Below are 20,624 nucleotides of genomic sequence, written 5' to 3'. Positions count from 1 at the left end.
GCACTGGATGAAGGACGAGACAAACAGGGAGTTCGTTATGACCTCAAAGAGCTTATCTTCCACATGTCTTAACTGGAAACGTTCAACTTTCTTCTAATAACGTTTTTAAAAATAAATAGTTGCTTCATGCTCAGTAGGGAGCCAGAGGGCTGACTTCGTCATTGGTCTCTGGTGCATTATCCACATATGCTATTTCAGAGCAATGTTTTCCCTGTTCTCTGTGCACCTGCCAAAGTGTGGGCGTGGCCAGTAAGAACCCCCGTGGGAGGCCAGTGGTGGCGGGGCTGAGAAGGACAGGCTGGGGTCTACTCTGGCCAGAGGGGTGGAGCACTGAGCCCCCAGTGAATTTGCTAAAATCTACCCGCCAGAATCTGTGGGTCATTCCCAGCAGAGAAGACTATTAACATAACTTACGGCAGCAGGATTTAAAAATCCCAGCAGGGTGGTAACTTTTGCTTTCTTGATCTTTTTAAAATGCCATTAACCATTCATGGAATTTTTGCTTTTCACTAGACTCTAAAGGTCAACAGACTTGGTTGTTATCAGCACTACCGTTCCCACTTCCCTTGGGTCCTGGGTCCGAGGGAAGCACTTGGTCACTGGGGTCCAGCAGGGGCACCCAGGAGATGCTCAGAGGACACGTGCTGCGCGACCAGACATCCGGATCCCAGGGATCCCAGCCATGGAGTGGATCAGTCGCTCGTGTTGACTGAGGAACCAGCAGGCACACATGAGTGTGTCGTATTTCAGAGATGGTCCAACTATAGATTCTAGAGGAATGGAAAGCAAGGGAAAGACTGTGGATCTATGCACTTGCACAGAAGAGGCTTATCTGACCTCTGAATTGTGGGCTGGACATTGAGGGGAAAACTGCAGAACTTAGACCGACAGAGTGTAGTCAGGGTAGCTCAGGAACGGGGAACCTGAATAAAGGTAATAAAACCGGAGGCAGTGACATTTCCAAAGGGGCGGCCTCATTTCCTTTTTGGGACTTCTAACCACAGACAGAAGGTACTCCCTGGAGAGCAGCCCCCCTTCCCTCTCCCCTGCACAGGAAGGCCGCTAACCTTGGAGACCCCAGCTTCCTGGACTCCATGCCCCCCGACAACTGTGTGGTGCTCCAGGCACACGCCACACACGTGTCCGATAACACGGCACACGGAACATGAAGAGAAAGCCGCTGGCCTCCCCACCCAACCCGGTGAAGCCACACAGTCTTCCCGAAGTCCACCCAGAGCAAACAGGGTCGGGTTTGATGTTTCCCAATGAAAGTCTGAAGGCTTCGCAGTCTGGAGAGTGAGTGTTGTAAGGGTTTTTTTTTTTTTTTTTAAAAGATTTTATTTATTTGAGAGAGAGAGAGAGAGAGAGAAGAGCAGGGGGAAAGGGAGAAGCAGGCTCCCCGCAAAGCAGAGAGCCCAATGCAGGACTCGATCCCAGGACCCCGGGATCATGACCCAAGCCGAAGGCAGACGCTCAACCGACTGAGCCACCCAGGCGCCCCTGTTGTAAGGGTTTTGAGCCATCTCACAGAAGAAGGGATGGGAGGAAGGGAGAGCTTTCTTAAGTTCAGAAGCTTGCTGTTTAGGAGGACAACAGCATTGAGGGGGGACAGACACCTGCCCATCTGACCTTGAGCAAGTCAGCTGAACTCAGCCTGGCTCCCACCTGCCTGACCTACCTGATCAGGGGGCTGGGAGAGTCAGGTGACAGGACAGCCACACCGTGAGATGTGTAAGACGTGGGAAAGCGTGGACTGTCTCCACAGCGCCCGGCCACGCCCACACAGCACTGGGAAGGGTCCGCGAGTCCTGCCCTTGCACACAGCGCCACGACCAACCCTCAGATTCAACCCACCGACTCTGGCAAGAAGCTTCGGCGCCGGCCCCAAAGCTGCTCCTCAGCGCAGCCGCGTCCTCCGTGGGACGCCCGCGATCCTGAAGACCAAGGTGTTCCGGACTGTGCTGCACGCGGCCAGGCTTTGTCACAGCCAAGGGGAGCTTCTGCTCCCCACAGACTACCAACAAATTCAGTTACACCTGGAATGCAGATGAACGGACTGCTTGGAAGCCATCCTAACTGGCTGAGACTGGTGCCCCCGGGTGTGGACGTCAGCCCCCCGGCCGGCTCGTGCAGCCCCTTGCTTGGCGGCCCGCTGGCAGGAACCAGACTTTGCTTCCTTTTCCTCGACTCCCCATGTTGAGACTCCACAGCCCCCAGAGGTTGTGGCAGAGGTTGGGGAGGGAAGTGGGCAGGTAATGGACTCCCCTGGTGATTAATACCGGGAACAGCACAAGAGGGGGCCCTGACCGAGGAAGGCATTTGGAATTCAGTGGTTTCTTTTCAGGAAGAGTGGAAAACTAAGTACAGAGGGAAATCAAGAGCATTCAAATGGCCACTGGCGGGCCAGACCTCACGGCAGGTGCCGGGGATCCGGCGGCGAGCAACAGGTAACGCGTTCATTAGCCAGGGGAAAGCTTTCAGGAACCTAGGTGGGAAGCGGAGGTTCAAGCGATTCAGTTGTAAGTACTTCAAGAAGTAGCATGACGGGGACGGGAACTAGGTGCATGGACGCTGGTGTGCGTGGACAGACTGTCCCAAGGAGGAAGGAGGCGGGGACCGGGAGGCAGGCTCACTGGGCTGACTTTGAGTTTCCACAGCAGGCGGGTCTCGGGACGGTCCAGTGACACCCCCACCCTCCCGCCGTGTTCTCCCATTTGATGTCATGCGAGGGAAGCTCCCCAGTGCTCCAGACCTCCTTCCACTTCCTCTCCCAGCTGATGACTCACTCTTGCTCCAGGAGAAGCACTCAGACAGCAGCCCCTCCCGGGCCCGCGGGGTCCGCAGACCACACACACACACACCTAGCCACCGCCTCCCCCTGCGCAGGGGGCTCACATGCGGTCTCCCACGGAAGTTCAGATCTGGGGGCAGTGACAGCCAAATACCACCATGCCGTTTTGCTGCTTTGAAGACCGTTTTTAAAATTCACTATCTCAGAAGCAGCTAGAAAACACAGTAATGGTAACAATTTAAAAGCTTCTCCACCTGACTTCCCCCCACGGAGACTGCGTAACATCTCTCCTGACTCCTTACTCTTTGCCCATATAAATACGCTCTCCGTTTTCACGTACTTAGAGGCAGGTATGGGAGCTCAGCCAGAACACACGTGTAAAATGGAGCATAATAACTGTGCTGGGAGGGGCGCATGACCCTGACCCTGGAGGTCAAGGGCCCTTCCCATGGTTAGGGGCTGTATTTTGTCCCCCAAAACGTCTGTGCACAGCCTAACCCCCAGTGCCTGTGACCTGATTAGGAATAAGGTATTTGCAGGCGCAATGAAGTTAAGAGGAGAACATAGGGGGCTAGGGTGGGCCCTACTCCAACGACTGGTGCGGACAGAGACACAGCAGGTCTACAGCAAGGGGACCCCGAGGAACAGTGGCGGCCACCTGAAGCTGCAAGGCGAAGAAGGATCCTCCCCTGGAAACTTCAGAGGGTGCATAGCCCTGCCCACACCTTGATTTTGGACTTGGGGCCCAGAACTGGGGTGAATGTATTTCTGTTGGCACTCATCCAGTCTGTGGCCCTCTGCTACGGCAGGGAACTAACACACAGGGCAAAGGGCAGAGCTGCCGCAGACTCCGAAGCAGGAGCTCTTAGAAGGGAGGAGGCGGAGGGCGGCGGGCACAGCGTGTGCAAAGGCCCTGAGGTAAGGGAGGCTGTGAGTGGAGTCCGAGTGTGACAGGAAAGAGACTGAACACCACGAATCGGCTGTGGTCAGGACCATCCTGTGGCAGATGAGTCATCTCAGCTGAGACGACTGACGCTGCCACGTGAGTGAGCCTTCATCCATTTCTAGACCGAGTCTAGGCCGGGTCGGGGACGAGCAGGCTCCGCAGAGGGTGAGTTCCCAGAAAGCCTGGGCTACAGATGAGTGTCTGTGCCTCCCCCTCCCCGATTCCTATGTTGAAGCACTGACCCCGCGTGATGGCAGCAGGACGGGGGCCTATGGGAGGTCACGAGGGCAGGACTCGTGCCCTCAGGAGAGACCCCCCCCCGGCTCCCAGCCCCTTCTCCAGGGGACGTCACAGCAAAAAGACACCATCCATGAACCCACACGAGGGTCCGCCCCAGACGCCAAATCTGCCAGCCCCTTGATCTTGGGCCTGGGGCGTCTAGACCTTCGAGAATGAACATCTGCAGTTTCTCAGCCCCCGGTCTGCGAGCCTAAGAGGCAGCCCGGCGGAGGTGAGCAGGGCCGTCCGGAGCGGTAGCTGCAGGCTGGGCTCCCTGGTCTCCAGGACTCGGCAGCAGCTGCGGCCCTGACGACATCGACGGAAAACCCAGCTCCATCCAGACCCCCCAGGAGCGTCTGAGAAGAGCCGGCTGCTGGATCTGGGGGTACGGACAATTCCGCCTTAAGGCGTCAGATTATACCCCCACGCTTGTCGTCACCACGCCTGTTCCCTCAGGCTTATCAGACCAAAGGTGGTCTCCAGCTCGCAAGAGCCCTGCCCCAACGTCGTCGGAAACCACCTGAAAGGGAAGTTATGGAATTGCAGAGAAACGTGCTTGCGGACATCTGCTGGCAGTCCCTGGAGGTTGCTGCTCCCGGGTCGGCTGGTAGGTGAAGCACCGTCAGAGCAGGGCCGCAGTGAGCGTGAGGACGCAGCCTGGGGCGCCGACCTCCCTGCCACAGAGTGCTCTGCTGGAGGAGGAAGAGGCAGACGACAGGGCAGCTCGTCCACCTTCCCAGCTGTCTGCTCACACATCCACGATCCTATGACTGGGTAAGATGTTAACATTCTGCAGCCCTTACAGGGACAGAAACACCTCTCTGAGTATAAACAAGTCATAGGACGCTGGCCTCGCTCCTAGCACCCGGCCCGCCAGGCCCGAAGTCACGTCGAGACCGGCCTTTCTGATGTGTGGGGAGAGACTCCGCTCAGGCGCACTGGGCACACCCTTCCCTCGGCGGGCGGGGGGTCTGGAGACCTGGCGGTCCTGGTGGCCGACTCGGTCACCTCGAGGGAATGCTGCGTCCCACCGGCCCCGGGAGGCTCCAAAGGGTAGGCCGGGCACAAGCTGCCCACGCCAGGGGCCCGGCAGCTGGAACGAGGCGGGCAGGCGGCTTCAGAGCGGAAGTACCTGGAGCGTAACAGGGGGTGGCCAGGGCATGCCCTTTCTTGTAGACGCGCTCCTGCCTTGCTCAGAGGGTTTGGGCGTGCATTCCTCCGTATCCGTGAACTTGGGATGGGAAATGTGACTTCCTGCAGGTGTTGTGGAAACAGCTGGTTAATATTTGACAAGCACCTGAAGATAGGAACCGTCGGTCGAGGGTAACAAACCCCAGCAGGGGCCTCCTGTGACCAGCCCACGGGTTGTCTTCCACGGCATCTCCCCCGTGAGCCGTGGCAGGGACTCATGCGGATGGCATCTCCCCGGTAGGTATGTGCACGCCACTCAGCTCAGAACACCAGCTCTGGTAATTAGGCTCACCTACGCCATGACCACAGGTCCACGAGGGCCACATGACTCAGCGCACGGTCCGTGGCAGTGAGAAGAAACGCACAGGCTCTGCGCACGGCTTGGGGCCAGAGCTAGTGATCAAAGGACAAAACAATGTGCCTTCGACTCAGAGCATATTTCCACCCACCTCCAGAACAACTCATAAATCCCCTGACACGGGGCGTGACGGCTCCTGATGGTTACGCGCAGGGAGGAAATGCGTCGGCTCCGGCCATAGGTTTCTAAGTGGCCTGGGGCCCAAAGAGTATCACTTGAGTCTTAACTAAACCAAACCTGTGTTTCTTTCTGAAAACACAGAAAACACCTGAATCCCAGAACTGTTGATCTAAACTGTCCGGATTCAAATCCCCAACCCCTATCCACGTGGCCCCACGGGAGACAGCAGGTCTCACCAGGCGCGCAGCATGGTACTGGGTGACTTCTTTACAGAACCTTCCAGATTCCAATCAGGGAAAACGATGCTCCGCGTGGTCATCAGCCCATCACGGTCCCACCGGAGACACGGTCGGAGGCTTCCCGTGGGCCCTGCCGCTCCCCCCGGGGGTGAGTCTGCACTTCTTGAGACACAAGGGAAAGGGTGATAATTATATTTACAGAAAGGGGAGGGGGACGGGTACCAGCAGAGTGGGAGGTCATGGTAGGCAGGGGCTGTGGGTTTGGTGTCAGGAAGCCCATGCGACGGGGTTACCACGAGCTGGGCACTATCTGCACATTTCAGAGCATCGCTTCTTCATCCTCTCCCCGCTCTGTGGACTCATCTTACAGATGATGCAGCTCGGAGGCCGGGAGAGGTCGGGGGACCCCAGGTCGCAAGCGGCAACCTCACGGAAGACCATCTCCAGCGTTCCAGCTCCACTCGGCCCTGAACTGACCGGGGGACCCGGACAAGGCACTTCATTTCTTCTAAGAAAGGATTTCTCGATGCGTTGAATCTTGCATTTATTAAGGAAAAGAGCTCCGTCCAAAGGCCAGAGGGGGCACCTCTCCCCCACTCCACGCCTTACAGCATCTGCTCTCGTGGTGCAAAAGACGTCAGCGGCAGTTCCTCACACCCCTCCACATGAAAACCACCGCGGAGCAACAGTAAAGACCGAAGCCTTGCAGGAATACGTCATGCAATGAAGTCCCTTTTAAATCTTACTGAGAATGGCATTTAAATGAGTAATTATATAACAAACGCCGAAGGTACAACAAGCACATTATGAACACGAGACTGCCGAAAGCTTACATCCTGAACTTGAGCTTTCCATGCGGGCTCTGCTGGGCATCTGGTTTCTAAATGGTATATTTAGGGCTTAAAAAGATCAATATCCTTTCAGAAGGCACTGATTTAGGACTACTAAGCTGAGGCCTTATGATTTTCTTGCTCCATCAAAATCAAGATTGTCCAGGATGGCCCTTTTATAGGATACCCAGTGCTTACCCAACGCACCGCTATAATACTATAATAACGTGTCTCAACCCTTCATACTCCTTACAAATCACAGCATTTCTTATTTGACCCCCTTTGCAGAATTTAAACAAGGCGTGGTAACATCTAAAGACAGAGTAGAACCGACCTAAAAGAGCAAAAGGGCATGACGGAGTGGGAGAAAATGGGCATGGGGCGGCAAACCTGGATTCCTGTCCCATCTGCCTCCGGCCGCGAGGCAGCCTTGGATGGGTCAGCTGGCCTCTCGGAGCCCCACCTGCCGTCCTTCTGGGGAAGCGAGGGGCTGGAGGAGGCTGGCTCGGGGCCCAGCAGCCGGTGAGAGCACTCTGCTTCGGAGAGTGCCGGCTCTGCACACGCAGCAGCTCTACGACACAAGCATTCCCCACAAGGATTAAGCAAAGCCGCCCACGTCCTGTCAGACTGTGACAGCTGGTTTCCTGAAGCCAGAGGCCAAGTCCAGGACGAGGTGCTATGAAAACTCACTCCTGGAGTGTCTGCTCGGCACCAGAAGGAGCAGCGAGGGAGCAGGGCAAAAGGAGCCGGGCTCTATCACACCCACACAAGTGTGCGCACGCCCCTGCACACGTGCATGCTCTCTCTCTCCCTCTTCCGAGTTCTAGGACGCTAGGACGACATCTGCACGTGTTCTCCAGCCTGTCGCTTTGAGGGGGCAGTCCTCAGACCTAACCTAATCTACGTCTGCCTCAAACCCCTTACAGAGTGAGACAGGGTACACACAGGAAAGAGAAGCCCGTGCCAGACCTCTGTCCTCAGCTGGAGCAGGTGTAACGGCCCTACAACAAAGGTGGGGCCCTTAGTTTGTGCACTGCTCTGTCCCCAGCACCACGGCAGTGACCGGTACATAGTAGGTGCTCAGTAAATTCCCGTTAAGTGACTGGGAGCAAACGGAAGTAACCATGAAGCTAGCCCCTCTACCCCAAAAAACCACATGTGCTCACCTGCCCACGCACACACACACTCACGAGCAGCACGTCCGTGCTTGGAGACCCGTCCTTGGTTTGTGGCATCACGCCCAATCGGAGCCACATGTGAACCACGGGGAAGCCCAAGGGGTGGGAGTGGCCGGCAGGACCGGCAGAGCTGGACGGAGCCGCCGAGGTCCGTCCAGCCTGGGGCCCCAAGAGGAGAGCTGAAGACCCGGGGCCCTGAAGGCTCCTCTAGGGGCAGAGTCCCCCCTGAACACGGAAGCCCTTGCTCAGAAGGAACCGAGGACCCTGCAGACAGGAAGTGTGGGTAGATGGCTGGGCTGTCCCAGGTCCCTGCCCTCAGCTCCAGACTGAAACCTGCGATGCTTGGTTGCACGGGGACCAGCTGTGGATGCCCTGGTGCTGGACGCAGAGCCCGTGGCCGGGGGCCCAGGGGCAGCCGCCTGCCCCACACGCGCTGTGTGAAGCCGTGGTCAAGGGCAAACGCAGACTCCTATGAGGCCGACAAGGGGATCCAGCATGGAGTCGGGGACTCTGCCCTTCAGAAGGCGGGGAGGACCCGGGGTCAAGGAAGCATGCACCTGTGCTCAGCTCACCCATCACTGGCTACAACAGGTCTGGGTTACAACATGTAGAAACAATTCACTAGTAGATTTGGGGGGGGTGTTATACTTGAATTAATTACCTGTTCAAGGTGCTAATTTAGAGATTATACTTTCATAAACGTTTGTCCAAATGTTGTTAAATAGAAACACTTGAGACCAGGTCAATCCAAGCAGTCCCTGGCGCAGCTGACTGGCCTCCAGGTGGAGGGCAGCCCGGCTCCCTGGGCTGGAAACTCAGTAGGGACCATCTATGCACGAGTCAGGCCCACTGCACTTAGCTGCACTAAGACCTCGGCTTGGTGTTTTTCCTTCTTTCCTGAAGCCTACGGGCACCGTGTGGGGCCTGGGCTTCACCTGCTTTTCCCTCTGCACATTGTCACGTCTGCCTTCCCTAGGCCTCCACCAGACACTACCAAATGCCTGTGATTCATCATGAAATCCATGCTTGGTCTGTGCAGAGTACTCCAGAGCAAGTGACCAGGAAGATGACACTAAGAAGAGGAAGGGGAGATACTGGGATTTGGAGCCCAGAGCAGCCACCCTCCGGGCTCCCACCTGATGACAGGTGTCATGGTCATGAAGTGTCACTCACTGAAAGAGGTCAGGGGCGAGCCCTGTGGGTTGAGTCCAGGGTACATTTTTCAAATTCCTGTCTGAGCCCATGTCATGAAAGCAAGTGAAGTTCAGTCTCAGAGGTTTAGGCTCTGAGATCATTGGGTCACAGCAATCCTCATGAAACCACCACCTGGGACCTTCTCTATCTGCACGAGCGAATTTAATTGGGTTTTTTTTTTTGGACTGGTTTGAAATTTTGTCCAAGTTTTAATCTACCTTCACATTAAAATGTACTTTTCCTATAGCACACTTTATTCAGGTGTTGCTAACCCTCTGTAAATGTATATTTGTATATTTATATTTCCATTTAGCGTTAGGACTGTTACCTAATGTGGCTTTAACCGTGACATTTCCCTGCATTTTCAGGAAGTTTTCTGCCAGGTCTGCGCACTTCCGTCTCCCTTCACAAGACAATTCCCTACCACCAGTCAGGAATGAATAAGGTCAGCTTTCAATATCTGGTTTAAATCCCTCTCTCTTCCAAAGTAAGTCCTGACATACGGAAATAATGACAGAATAAAAGAATCATCATCTTCCTTTTGGGACGATACCACCTTTCAGAGAGCAATATAACATGATGTATGGAAGCTGCAGATGCATTCTGCCTGCCTCTGACATTTGATTTATCCTCTTTATATTTCTGGGAAGACAAGTGCCGCTGGTGTTCACACTTCATAAATCCTTGGTCTCCTCTATTCCAAGGTTATTACATTTTCAGATACCACAAGAACCAGAATAAAAACAACCAGAGCACCCCCACAGCAGCCCCCCACACACGCACACGCACACACACACAGACACAAACAGAAACCTAGGTCCTAAAATATAAGCATCATATTTATTTTATTAAATTCCTGCTTTAATTTATCTGATCTTCTACGGCAGCACAGTAAGCCGAATAAATCATGTCCCACATTCTTCGAACTGATAAAGAACAGACTCGGGCGTATCCTTCTGTAAAGTCCAGACCCTGCTGTGCATCAGCTGAACGATGATGATTAGGTTCAGCAGAACTCATTCATCTGCGGATGCAACAGATACGAGCCCCACACTCTATGTCGATGACACCAAGGCACGTAAACCATATTTTAAGTTTCCCAGAACACACATGCATGATGGAACATTTAAGCACCTTGTAAGCAAAATGCTCCCAAAACAGAGATCAGAGCCACTATTGCTAAAAGCTGAGCAGGGAAGGTGGGCATCTTGGAGACAGACAACCTGGGAACGAACAGGCTTGTAAGGAAGCAGGACAGGGGGCCACAGGGAGCGGGCGGGGCTGCTGGGGGAGGGGGGAGGCCTGGGGAGTGCATCGGGTCCAGGGAGGAGCCCACCTCCCTGCACAGCACTACCTCATCTCCTTCCCCCCGCGGGGTGGTCCCCCCACTGCATAGTTGTCTGCATGCAGCGCGGGGCCTTGAGCAGACGTTTTGCCGAGGGAAACCTGTCTGTGCGCTTTTACGGCCCCTAATAACACGGAGGGGCCCTTCAAGCAAGAGCTACACCCACTTTACCTTGGTGTACCTAGAATCCCAGAGCGGAGCATTCCGCACATCACAGTCAATGGATTTTAAAAAACTAATCATGCATTTGCCGTATTTGGGAAGCCTGCAACCTAGCTCTGTACTGTTTGTTTTCGTAGCAAGTTTAGCAAAAATGTTAGGTTTCAACGATACGGGAGAATATGGACGAAGGATACGAGCATCGTTGTCAAAGATGCTCACTTACCAGGCAGAACGACGATGCTGTTCTCTGAATGTGGAAAGAGCAACAAACATAACGATACAAATAAAAGTATAAAAGTATAGAATTTTATCTTCCATGAGTCACTCCTTCTAACATAAAGTCATTTTATCAGCGAAACGCACAGATTTTGACCTTATTCAAATGCATGTTTGTGAGCACGTGCGTGCACAGGATAGCCCTGTGTAGACATGACACACACTCTGGCAGGTGTCACCCATCCCCTCTTCCACTTAGAGCAGGGGTCCTCGGAGTTTACTTGGGAGCTCATTAAAATACATATTCCCGTGCCCGATCCCCAAGACTGTGGTTCGTGTGCCAGAAATGGGGGCCTAGGACTCTGCATTTAATAAGAATTCCAGATGAAACGATGCAGGTGGTTGGCAGACCACCCCAGGGCAAACAGGCGCCAGTCCTGTCCCGCAGCCTCGTGAGAAGACACGGCGTCGGGCTGGCCGGCCGTGCCAGACGCTTTGGTGGGGAGCCGGCTAGCCCGCCACCACGCCCCTCGTGCCCCCCACTAGCCATCTAAACAGATGCAGGGAGGTTTGTCTGTGTGCGTTTTGCCTCTAGGTTTCCAGATCAGACTCTGGAAGGAAGGGTTACATCCGAGTGAGTCTTTCTTCCCGTCTCTTTAGGCTGGCGCTTGGTGGGGAGGTGGCCTCCTGTGTCTGCATGGTCTTTGCGGACGGAGCTGTGCTGTATGACACTCCTAACTGGAGGGGAGGGCGGGATGTGGCCAGGCCGGTGCCCTGGGGCGGGGGGGGTCCCACGACCCCGACCCCACGAGGCAGGGACGCCACCTGCGCTATCCAGCGGTGGGCCAGGCCATCGGGGGCCCTCCCCATACTTACAACACTGGGGCCACCGTGCTCACCACCGCCTCTGACAAAAACCAAACTCTCGCCCGATTTAACTGCAATACAGAGGAGTCATTCTCTGAATTTCCGAAAACATCACTGCAGGAAGGCACATCACACCAGTAGGGCCATGTCTCAGCGAGCCCCACTCTCAGAAGTCACTGCCCTGCTGCTTCCAGCCGGGAGCTGCGGGGCGCTGGAGCCGTGGGGTGGTGGAGCCGCGGGGTGGTGGAGACACGGGGAGCCGCGGGGTGGGGGAGACACGGGGAGCCGTGGGGTGGTGGAGACACGGGGTGGTGGAGACACGGGGAGCCGCGGGGTGGTGGAGACACGGGGTGGTGGAGACACAGGGAGCCGCGGGGTGGTGGAGACACGGGGAGCCGCGGGGTGGGGGAAACGGGGAGCTGTGGGGTGCTGGAGACATGGGGAGCCGCAGGGTGCTGGAGACGGGGAGCCAGGTCCCCGAGTGGGCAGCACAGCTGTGGGCCACAGCTCTGTCCCCCGCGGGCCCCAGGCTGCAGGGTGGGACGTGGCTCCATGAGCGAGCGTGGGCCCCAGCAGCGGAGCGCTCAGAGTGCACAAAACGTCAAGAGGGTCGGCACTGAATGTTGACCACCGATCAAAACAAAACCCAGCGTGCAAGTACAACCAAGTCACGTCTGCTTGCAAACGAAGCATCATCACTACACAACCATCACTAGATGGTTTTAAAACTGGGGAGATATAAACCAAATCCAAGCCTTCGTTACCACATAGTCAAAATCCGCATGCTGTTAAAAACCACTGCATTTAATACAATGTACTAAACAGCTCTTGCAACTATTTTTGTTTTCGAATTTGCAATACGTACCAAGGAAAAGCATGTCACCCTCAAGAAAAACAGCCAAGGGGCTCCGAGCAGAAACTCATTTCCTGTAAGAAGGCTGCAGCTTCAGGCCTCAGAGAAACCTCCCTCACGCTCTGGAAGGCGCCACCGTCCTTCTAACCATCTTTAGCCACTGACCCCTTTTCAAAGCCAGTGTCCGTCCTAATGTGGTGTGTCATATCACCATCAAGAGAGATGTTCTCAAGTTCCTGCAGGTGAAAAATCTGACTGTTTTCCTGTGTAATTCTTTCCTTCCAAGAGGAGCTGTTTGGCAAAGGCCCCTGGTTCCTGAGCACTCCCCAGGGCTCATGTGGCCTTCCAGGGACAAGGGAGGATCCCGCTCCTGGGCCTGGGGGCACCACTCAGGGGTGGCTGGGAAGTGTGAGGGCAGCTCTATCCCCTGATCCGGGGGCCTCTGACTTGTGAAGATGAGTTCTGAGGGGCCTGAAAGGACCAGAGATTCGGGACATGTGTTCTCAGACCTTACACATGTCACTCGACAGGCCTGCTCCCCCCGACAACTCGGGCTTCTTGCGTGTAAACCGGGGACAGGACACTGCTGGACTCAACGGGTAGCTGAGGGGTTGCGGAGAAGGCATATGGCCAGGCTTCCCCATCGGGATGTGCAGCCTTCTTCCAGGGCCCTAAGGGCACCATTACTCTGTCTGTCTGTGTCCTTTTAGAAAACAAATCTGTCTCAGGGCAGGGGGAGAGTAACTAGGGCTTTTAATGGATTTTATATATGTCCTGAAAATACACGTATTATGAAAGAACAGTGTCCTATAAAAATAAATCCCTGGGTTGAGAAATTCAGAAGATTAAACCTTATTTAAAATAACATTTGGGGTGCACCTAGATGGCTCAGATGGTTAAGGGTCTGACTCTTGATCTCGGCTCAGGTCTTGATCTCAGGGTCGTGAGTTCAAGCCCCACGTTGCATGGAGCCTGCTTAATAAAGCAATAAAAAATAAAATAACACTTGGGGAACAGAGTGGTTGTTCTAATTGTGCAGAATGCTGCTTTAACCTCCTGAGGACAAAGGTGTCAGGAGCAGTGCCCCCAACATCACCCACATGGACTCCAGGTGTGAACAGGTGTGTGTGCAGAAGTGTGGGGGTGTAGTACGAACTAGGCCGTCAGACACTGAGAAACCCTGTTCCCCACCTCTGTCCTCCTCTGTGCTCTTAGCCCATCTTCCCATGTTCTTTCCCCTTTATTACTTGCCTTTTGGTATATCTTTTATATTTGTCTCTACTATAAAACTAAGCATGCAATTTGGTTAATATCACTTATGAATAAAACCTCATTTTCCCTCTTTTATTCTGGAAAATGTTAACCCCTTCACTCTTAAGGAATGTGAATTAATTTAAAAGGAAATCAAAATCCCATTGAAAGTTTTGTAGACATAAACAAGGCCATTCTAACCCTTGTGCGGAAAGGTGCAGGACTTGGAGGGGTCACGACGATTTTAATAAGAAAAACAAAGTAAGAGGACCCACTCTACCCAATGTTAAGGTTTATTGTACCGCTAAGGTAATCAAGCCAGTGTGGTACTGGTGGAGGGACAAATACCTGGATGGGTGGAACAGAACGCAGAACCCAGAACTAGACCCACACAAATATGTGGAAATGATTTCTGACAAAGGAGCAAAGCAACTCAAGTGAGAAGTGATCTTTTGTTCAACAACAGCCCGCCCAGGACAACAGGATACTCCTAGGCAATAATAAACCAAAGCAAAATGAAAAGCCCTCAACCTACACCTCACACTTTATACAAAAGTTAACTCAAAATGGACCACAGACTTAGGTCTAAGATGCAACACTATAATACATAGAAAAAAAGAAACCGGAGAAAAATCTCCAGGACCTCAGGCTAGGCAGAGAGGTCCATCACAATCCATGAAAGGGAAAATTAGTAAACTGATCTTGTCAAAATGAAAAACTTTCTCTCTACCAAAAACCCTGGGGAGAAGATGGAAGACATATAAATGAAGGAAAATAAAAGAAGGAAAATAAGGTTTTATTCATAAGATGAGTGCCAACCACTGGGACCAATGTCTAGAACACAGAAAGAATTTTCGAGACCAAATGCCCAATTAGAACACGGGCAAAGACACGAACCGGCTGCTCACTGTAAGGATGGACAGATGGCAGATGCATGCATGAAAATCTTCAACGTCATTTTCCATGAGGGAAATGCAAATTAAAATCACAATGTCACCATACATCTCATGATAGAACAGCTAAAATAAAAACTAGCAATGGTGCCAAATGCTGTCAAGGTTGTGCACATCCTGGGTCACTCCCACCTTGCTGGTGGGATGCAAAATAGTGCAGCCCTTCTAGAAAAGAGGAAGGCAGTTTTTTATAAAATTAAACATGTGCTTACCTTACTGTACTGTAGGGCATTCCTTCCCAAAGAAATGAAAGCTATGCTCACACAAAAACCTGTACGTGGATGTTCAACACAATTTTATTCACAATAACCAAAAACTGGCAACGATCCATGTGCCCTTCAAAGAGTGAACGGTTAAAACAAAACAAAACAAAAACCCAGAATGGTGGTGCCTCTGTACCACGAAACACTGCTCAGGAATAAAAAAAGAACATATACTCAACTGAGCAGATCTCAAGAGAATTGTACTTAGTGAAAAAAGCCGATCAAAAAAGGTTGCATATCGCATGATTCTGTTTATACAGCATTCTCGAAATGATGAAATTATAGAAATTGGGAAACAAGATGAGTGGTGCCAAGGGCTTCGGGAGGGGGAAGGGAGGGCGTGGGCTGCAGCTGAAAAGGACAGCATGCACAACCCAGAGGTGGAACTGACTGACCGGACTCCTGGTGACCACACGATCCGACTAACATTTAAAAAAGTTCAGGTGGCAAGAAAATCACAGAGCAGGCTGCTGCCGGTTCCACTTCCCACGACATCCCCCACCACTGTGCGGTCACTGTCTCCGCGGACTTGGCAGCAAGACCCGACCTTCACAAACCACCGAGCAGCGATCCAATGTCAAATCACAGAGCAAGCACCTTGTCTTAAACTTTCTCATCTTTGGGCAGAAGTGTGATACATTAGAAAGATTTTCAAAGTGGATATGAACCAAACAGATTTTGTTCGACTCCGATTACTGAAAGTAGTCATTTCAGAATAGCTAAATTCTTGAGAGTTCTTGCTAACCAACATTGTATGGTAATTTTTAACTAGATTCCTTCCCTTCAGGTTTTTGTTTATTCCACTTAAAACTATTGATGGGCCCTTTTCCTTGTCTGGTAGAAACATGTTATCAGCCTGACGGCCTCCGGCAGGTCACTTGGGCCACCCTTCAAGAAGGGCTGCTCTGTTCAAGGTTCCCCAGCTCCGGGGAACCAGGTAGTAATGTCCGAGGGGGCCCCGCCACCACCCACAAGTGACCCGCCAGGGAGCCTGTCGTCCCAAGCCACCCCCCGACTTGTGGGCCATGGTCTGTAAAATGTCCCTCTGACCCCGGTGAGTTAAAATCTCAAATAACCACAGGTGTTAGATAGGGTGCTCCCTACACTCTCCTTCCTCTGAAAAACTCTTTCTGGCCCAGTGTGGGTGTCCCTTGCTGGGTCAGCCAGAGGCCCCCTGAACCATGTGCACAGCCCTCAGCAGACAGCCTAGCCACCTCAGCGCCTGCCACGGGTGCAGAGCTCAACTGCACACATGTTGTTGATTCTCACGTTGTCGCAATTGGAAAACAGAGAACAGGAACCAGAACGCGCCTACTTCCTGCCAGAGTCTTACTGAGATCCCCGAAGAAACTTAAACGTTTTGCCAACCCCACTCTACCTTCCGAAACAGAGGGCGAGAGTGGATCCTGAAAGAAACCTGGAGCTGCCACCAGCATCCCACGAGGCCCAGAGCCACCGCGGGGGGGGGGGGGGGGGGGGGGGGGGGGGGGGGGGGGGACGCCACGCCGGGGGCCCCCCCCCCCCCCCCCCCCCGTGATCAAAGGGAAACTTGCTTCGTTCCGGGGTGGGGCGGGGGGGGCTCCGCGGGGCTCAGCGCGTGGAATTAGCAAGCACTGCGAACTGGCAGGGACCCCCGCCTGCCCTTCGGCTCGCCCCCAGCACCCATCTCCATGTCGCCCGGAGCCGCCTCTTGACCCTTGTCACCTCCCACCCCTAAACCCCACCCCCACCGACACCCCTAGGCCGCGCGCTCTTCCCGAGACCCGGCCGCGGCGCCTGGCCGGGGGCCACACCTGGAAGCCCGTCGGGTTCCAGCGCCCGCGCCCACCCACTCGCAGGGAGGCCCCGGGCTGCCACCTGCCTGCCACCTGCGCCGCTGCCCAGGACAGCCCCGCGACCCGGGTCCCGCCCAGGTGCCCGCCGTCCCCGCTCCGGGGCGCGGAAACAAAGCCCCGGCCGCCCCGCCCGCCCCCGCCACGATCACCCACCGCGCGCTCGCCGCTCCGAGGCCCGAGGGGCGCCGCGGGGTCCCAGGCCGCCTCTCCGCAGCCCGGGCCCCACTCGTGGGCAGCCGGGTCCCGGAGCTGGCTGCCGGCGCCGCCTTCCGCAGAGGGAGACGCGGGCCGCCAGGGCCGGAGGCTCGTCCTCGCTGGCTCGCGGCGATGACTGACGGCGGCAGCTCCCGGCCCGGCGCGCACCCCGCCTCCCGCCCCCGCCGCCCGGGCTTCCTGCGAGCCAGGTAAACACGCCCGCCGATCGGAGCCCGCCCGCCTGCCGCCCCGCCCCGCCCCGCGCCGCCCGCCGCCCCGACCTCCTCGGGGACCGCCTGGCCACGCGCAGCACCGCGGACGCGCGGGGACCCGGGCGCAGAGTCGGCGCCGGCCTGGCGAGGCCGGATTTGGCCGCCGCGGAACCCCTGCTCTCTGAACCTTTCCTGGCTCTTAGCCTCTGAAACTGCCCTCACCGGCATGGCCTCCGGGACCTGAAATAACATCTCCTCCACGCCTCATTTCACAGCATGGGGACTAGGTCCAGAGCGGCTGCTGGCCCGAATCCACCCCGACCGCGGTTCAGTGCCGGGGCTGGTGCTCCCGCGTGTCCCAAGCCTGGCCTGTGCGAGCCCCAGGTGATGAGCTTTGCACGGATCCCGGCACCATGAACAGGTGCTCCGCTGGAGAGCGCGCGTCCCCCCCCCCCCCAGGGGCAGGCAAAGGGCACACATAAAACAGACCAGAAAATGCCCAGCGGGGAGGGGGCGAGCCCTGGGTTCTGCCGCACCCAAGCCTCTGTTGACTAGCCGGCAGCGTCACCCTCTTGATCCGAAGGAAGCCTGCTGTCTGGACAGTAGTCACCTGGGCGCACAGGTTTGGTGGTCCCATGGACGTTTCCCTGTGTTCTTGGCCCCCTGCTGGCAGTGGGAGAGTAGGAGGAGGGGGGAGAGCCAAGATGCCGGGGTCCTTCCTGCCTCAGAGTCCTGGTCAGCAGAGCTGAATCTGACACTCCCTGGAGCCCTCGGGGACCCACTGGTATATGTTAGGAGTTAGGGGGGAGTCGGTTTGGCAAGAGGCTAAGAGCCCTTGTCCCCTGGGCCAGCTGTATGCGGTGCCAGGGTTCCCTGCCCAAACCAGCTGCCCTCATATTCCCAAGGGCTCTAGCAACCACACTCCAGTGCAGATGATTCTAAGAGAAGTATGTCCACGGTAATAGAAGTGTTGAGCCTGATCCTTCCCTCAGAAGAGACCGGTGAGAGGAGAGAACATGATATTCCCACTTTGAGTGGGGGTCAGCAGGTGCAGTGGAAAGGGATGCTGGTTGTGCCAAAGGTCCTAATTTTTCTGCTTCATGCCTTCACGCTGTTTCAGAAATGGATGAACAGGGTGGGAGTAAGGGAGTGAGACACACAGTACGGGTGCCCAGGGCAGTGGATCAAACCCGGGAAGCTCCCAGGCCCCTGACTCAAACCCCTCATCACAGCCCACCCCCCACCCCACCCCAAACTTCTCAGAGGTCAGGCCAGGGCAACCCAGAAACTGGGCTCCATTTGGATGCCTGTTTTGGCTTCACAAACAGCTTCTCCTCCCCACAGATGTCTCTCTGCTTCTTCCTGGGGTGAGTGGGCCGCAGCGGGCCTGGGCCCTGCCCTGCAGACTTGAGTGAAGGCTGGGCTGTGGGGAGCCGCACTGTGAGCAGGCCAATGGTCCTCTCTGCAAATGTCAGCCTTGCCAGTTACAGCTCTTTTTAAAGTATTTCTAAAACTCCACTATGCTTGTGTGGGAATAGAGTGCCCCCAAATTCATATTCAGGAGTTTGTCGAGAAAAGTGTATGTGAGGAAGACTATGCAGTAGAACAAGGAATGGATCGGCATTCAGAAGGTCCGGTCCTAGGGATGTCCCCTCCCTCTGGAGACGGAGGTGCGGGGCCTGCACCTCATGCGTTTGGTAGAGACAGCCACACACCTTTAACAAAATACAGAGGTTCATTTTGCCGAATACAATTGAAAGGGGTCTTTTGACAAGTAAGGGAGAAATGAGCCAAGCCTCATTGTCTTTTTGACATTTCTGAGAAAATCGTAATTGCAATTCCCTCCGACCCTCGTACACTTCAGATGATGAGGGCGGCCCCTTCATCACTTCCTGTGGCAGCAAATTGCACAATATGTTGTGCGTGATACACACTCCGTAATTTTTGTTCAGTGGAGCTAAACTTCAGCTTACTGAAGCTAAGGAAGTAAACAAGTCAATCTAAATAATTTCTAGTAGATCAGACTGCATGCATTTTGAGTTTGCTTTATTTTCCTTGTCAACAGACTTACCTTTGTAATTATATTTTTTTGTAGACAAGGACTGAACTTCATTTTCATCCTGGTTTGTAAGTAACAATTTGCTGGGGATATTCGTAAAGCAGGTAATTTACCTGCATAGGGTTGAGGGTTGACCGTTTCACCGTAAATTCCAGTTAGTATGTGGATAGACTCTGCTCAGGTCACAAACACGAGCAGATGAGGTGCATGAACTCCAAAGGGCAATGAAAAAAACCCATGTGGATGAGGAAACACTTGAGGGCTCTAGACCACAGCCACACACACAGCACCCCCACACAGCACGCTGGACTCCTTTCCCAACTGTCCTGTCCCCGCAGCGCCCGCCGCAGCTCCTGGCCCAGGTGCCCCCCTGCCCCCCAGCTCTCACAGCCCATGCGCAGTCGGGGCCGCACTGCTGGGCTGCAGGGGCCTGCTCACACAGCGCCTGGACCCCCAGTGGCCAGAGAAGACCTGAGGTCCCTGCATGTGTTCCCCAGGTGCGCGGCCAGATGCGGGAGGGGCAGGTGGGCAGCAGTCCCAGCAAGCTCGGAGGCCCGACGTGCCGAGGAGCCACAGGGTCTGTGGAACCAGCTGGTGCAGAGGAGAGAGACGGAGCCAGCCGCAGGGGAGCAGCCTGGCTGAGCGCCCCCAGCCCCACCCCGGACACCTAGGGCTTCCAGAGCCAGCAAAGGGCTGGTGGCCCTGGCAGCTTTGGGACAGTGGTCTCCACCACTCAGGGGAAGTTGGGTTAATGGGAGAGATTAGCCCCCGGGAGAATATGGCAATAAGAATTAGCAAACCCTGCTTGGGCCTTTGCTGGTTCCAGCACTAAGGGCTTCCCGTGCAGCCACCGAGTCCTCCAGGCAGCTGTGGGATGGAATCTGCTTCCCGCACCCCCAGGGCCCGGGGCACAGCCGGAGCAGACATCCTCAGGGACCCGCATCTCTGCCACGACCGCATTGTTAGCATGCGGGCGGCGCCTGGCCTAGTAGTTCCGTGAGAAATACTCGCTGTGTTTGTCGAAAGGGCCGGAGTCAGAATTCAGTCGCAGACCCACACCCGTCCCTCTGCTGAGGGCGGACGGAAGGCAGAGTCCCTTGGAACAGGCAGGGCGGGGAGGGACGTTGAGGGAGAGGAAGGGGTCTCACTGATATGCAGGCTTCTGCCCGGGTGGTCTGTTGGAGGGAGGGAGAGATAATGGTCTTTAAGGGCAGGCTGGATGCTCAGATAACACGTTCCATTAGGAGCCTGGAGCCTGGTAGGATGTTTCCTTATAAACAACTTCAG

At 55.0% G+C, this 20,624-nt stretch overlaps 1 protein-coding gene across 1 annotated transcript in view; it reads right to left on the bottom strand.

Moving 5' to 3' along the window:
• MBP (myelin basic protein) overlaps window positions 1-17,121 on the bottom strand; it is a 111,186-nt gene extending 94,065 nt beyond the window's left edge. Inside the window, exon 1 of the mRNA XM_032422891.1 lies at window positions 17,025-17,121. The gene's annotated coding sequence lies outside the window, so the exon portion shown is untranslated. The remainder of the gene's footprint in view (window positions 1-17,024) is intronic.
• Window positions 17,122-20,624: the final 3,503 nt, after the last annotated feature.

Source organism: Phoca vitulina, unplaced genomic scaffold (genome assembly GCF_004348235.1).
Source record: "Phoca vitulina isolate PV1807 unplaced genomic scaffold, GSC_HSeal_1.0 scaffold27, whole genome shotgun sequence".
In the NCBI taxonomy this organism is placed as follows: domain Eukaryota; kingdom Metazoa; phylum Chordata; class Mammalia; order Carnivora; family Phocidae; genus Phoca; species Phoca vitulina.
The sequence above is the reverse complement of the archived record's forward strand: the minus strand, read 5'-3'. Positions and strand labels throughout refer to the sequence as shown.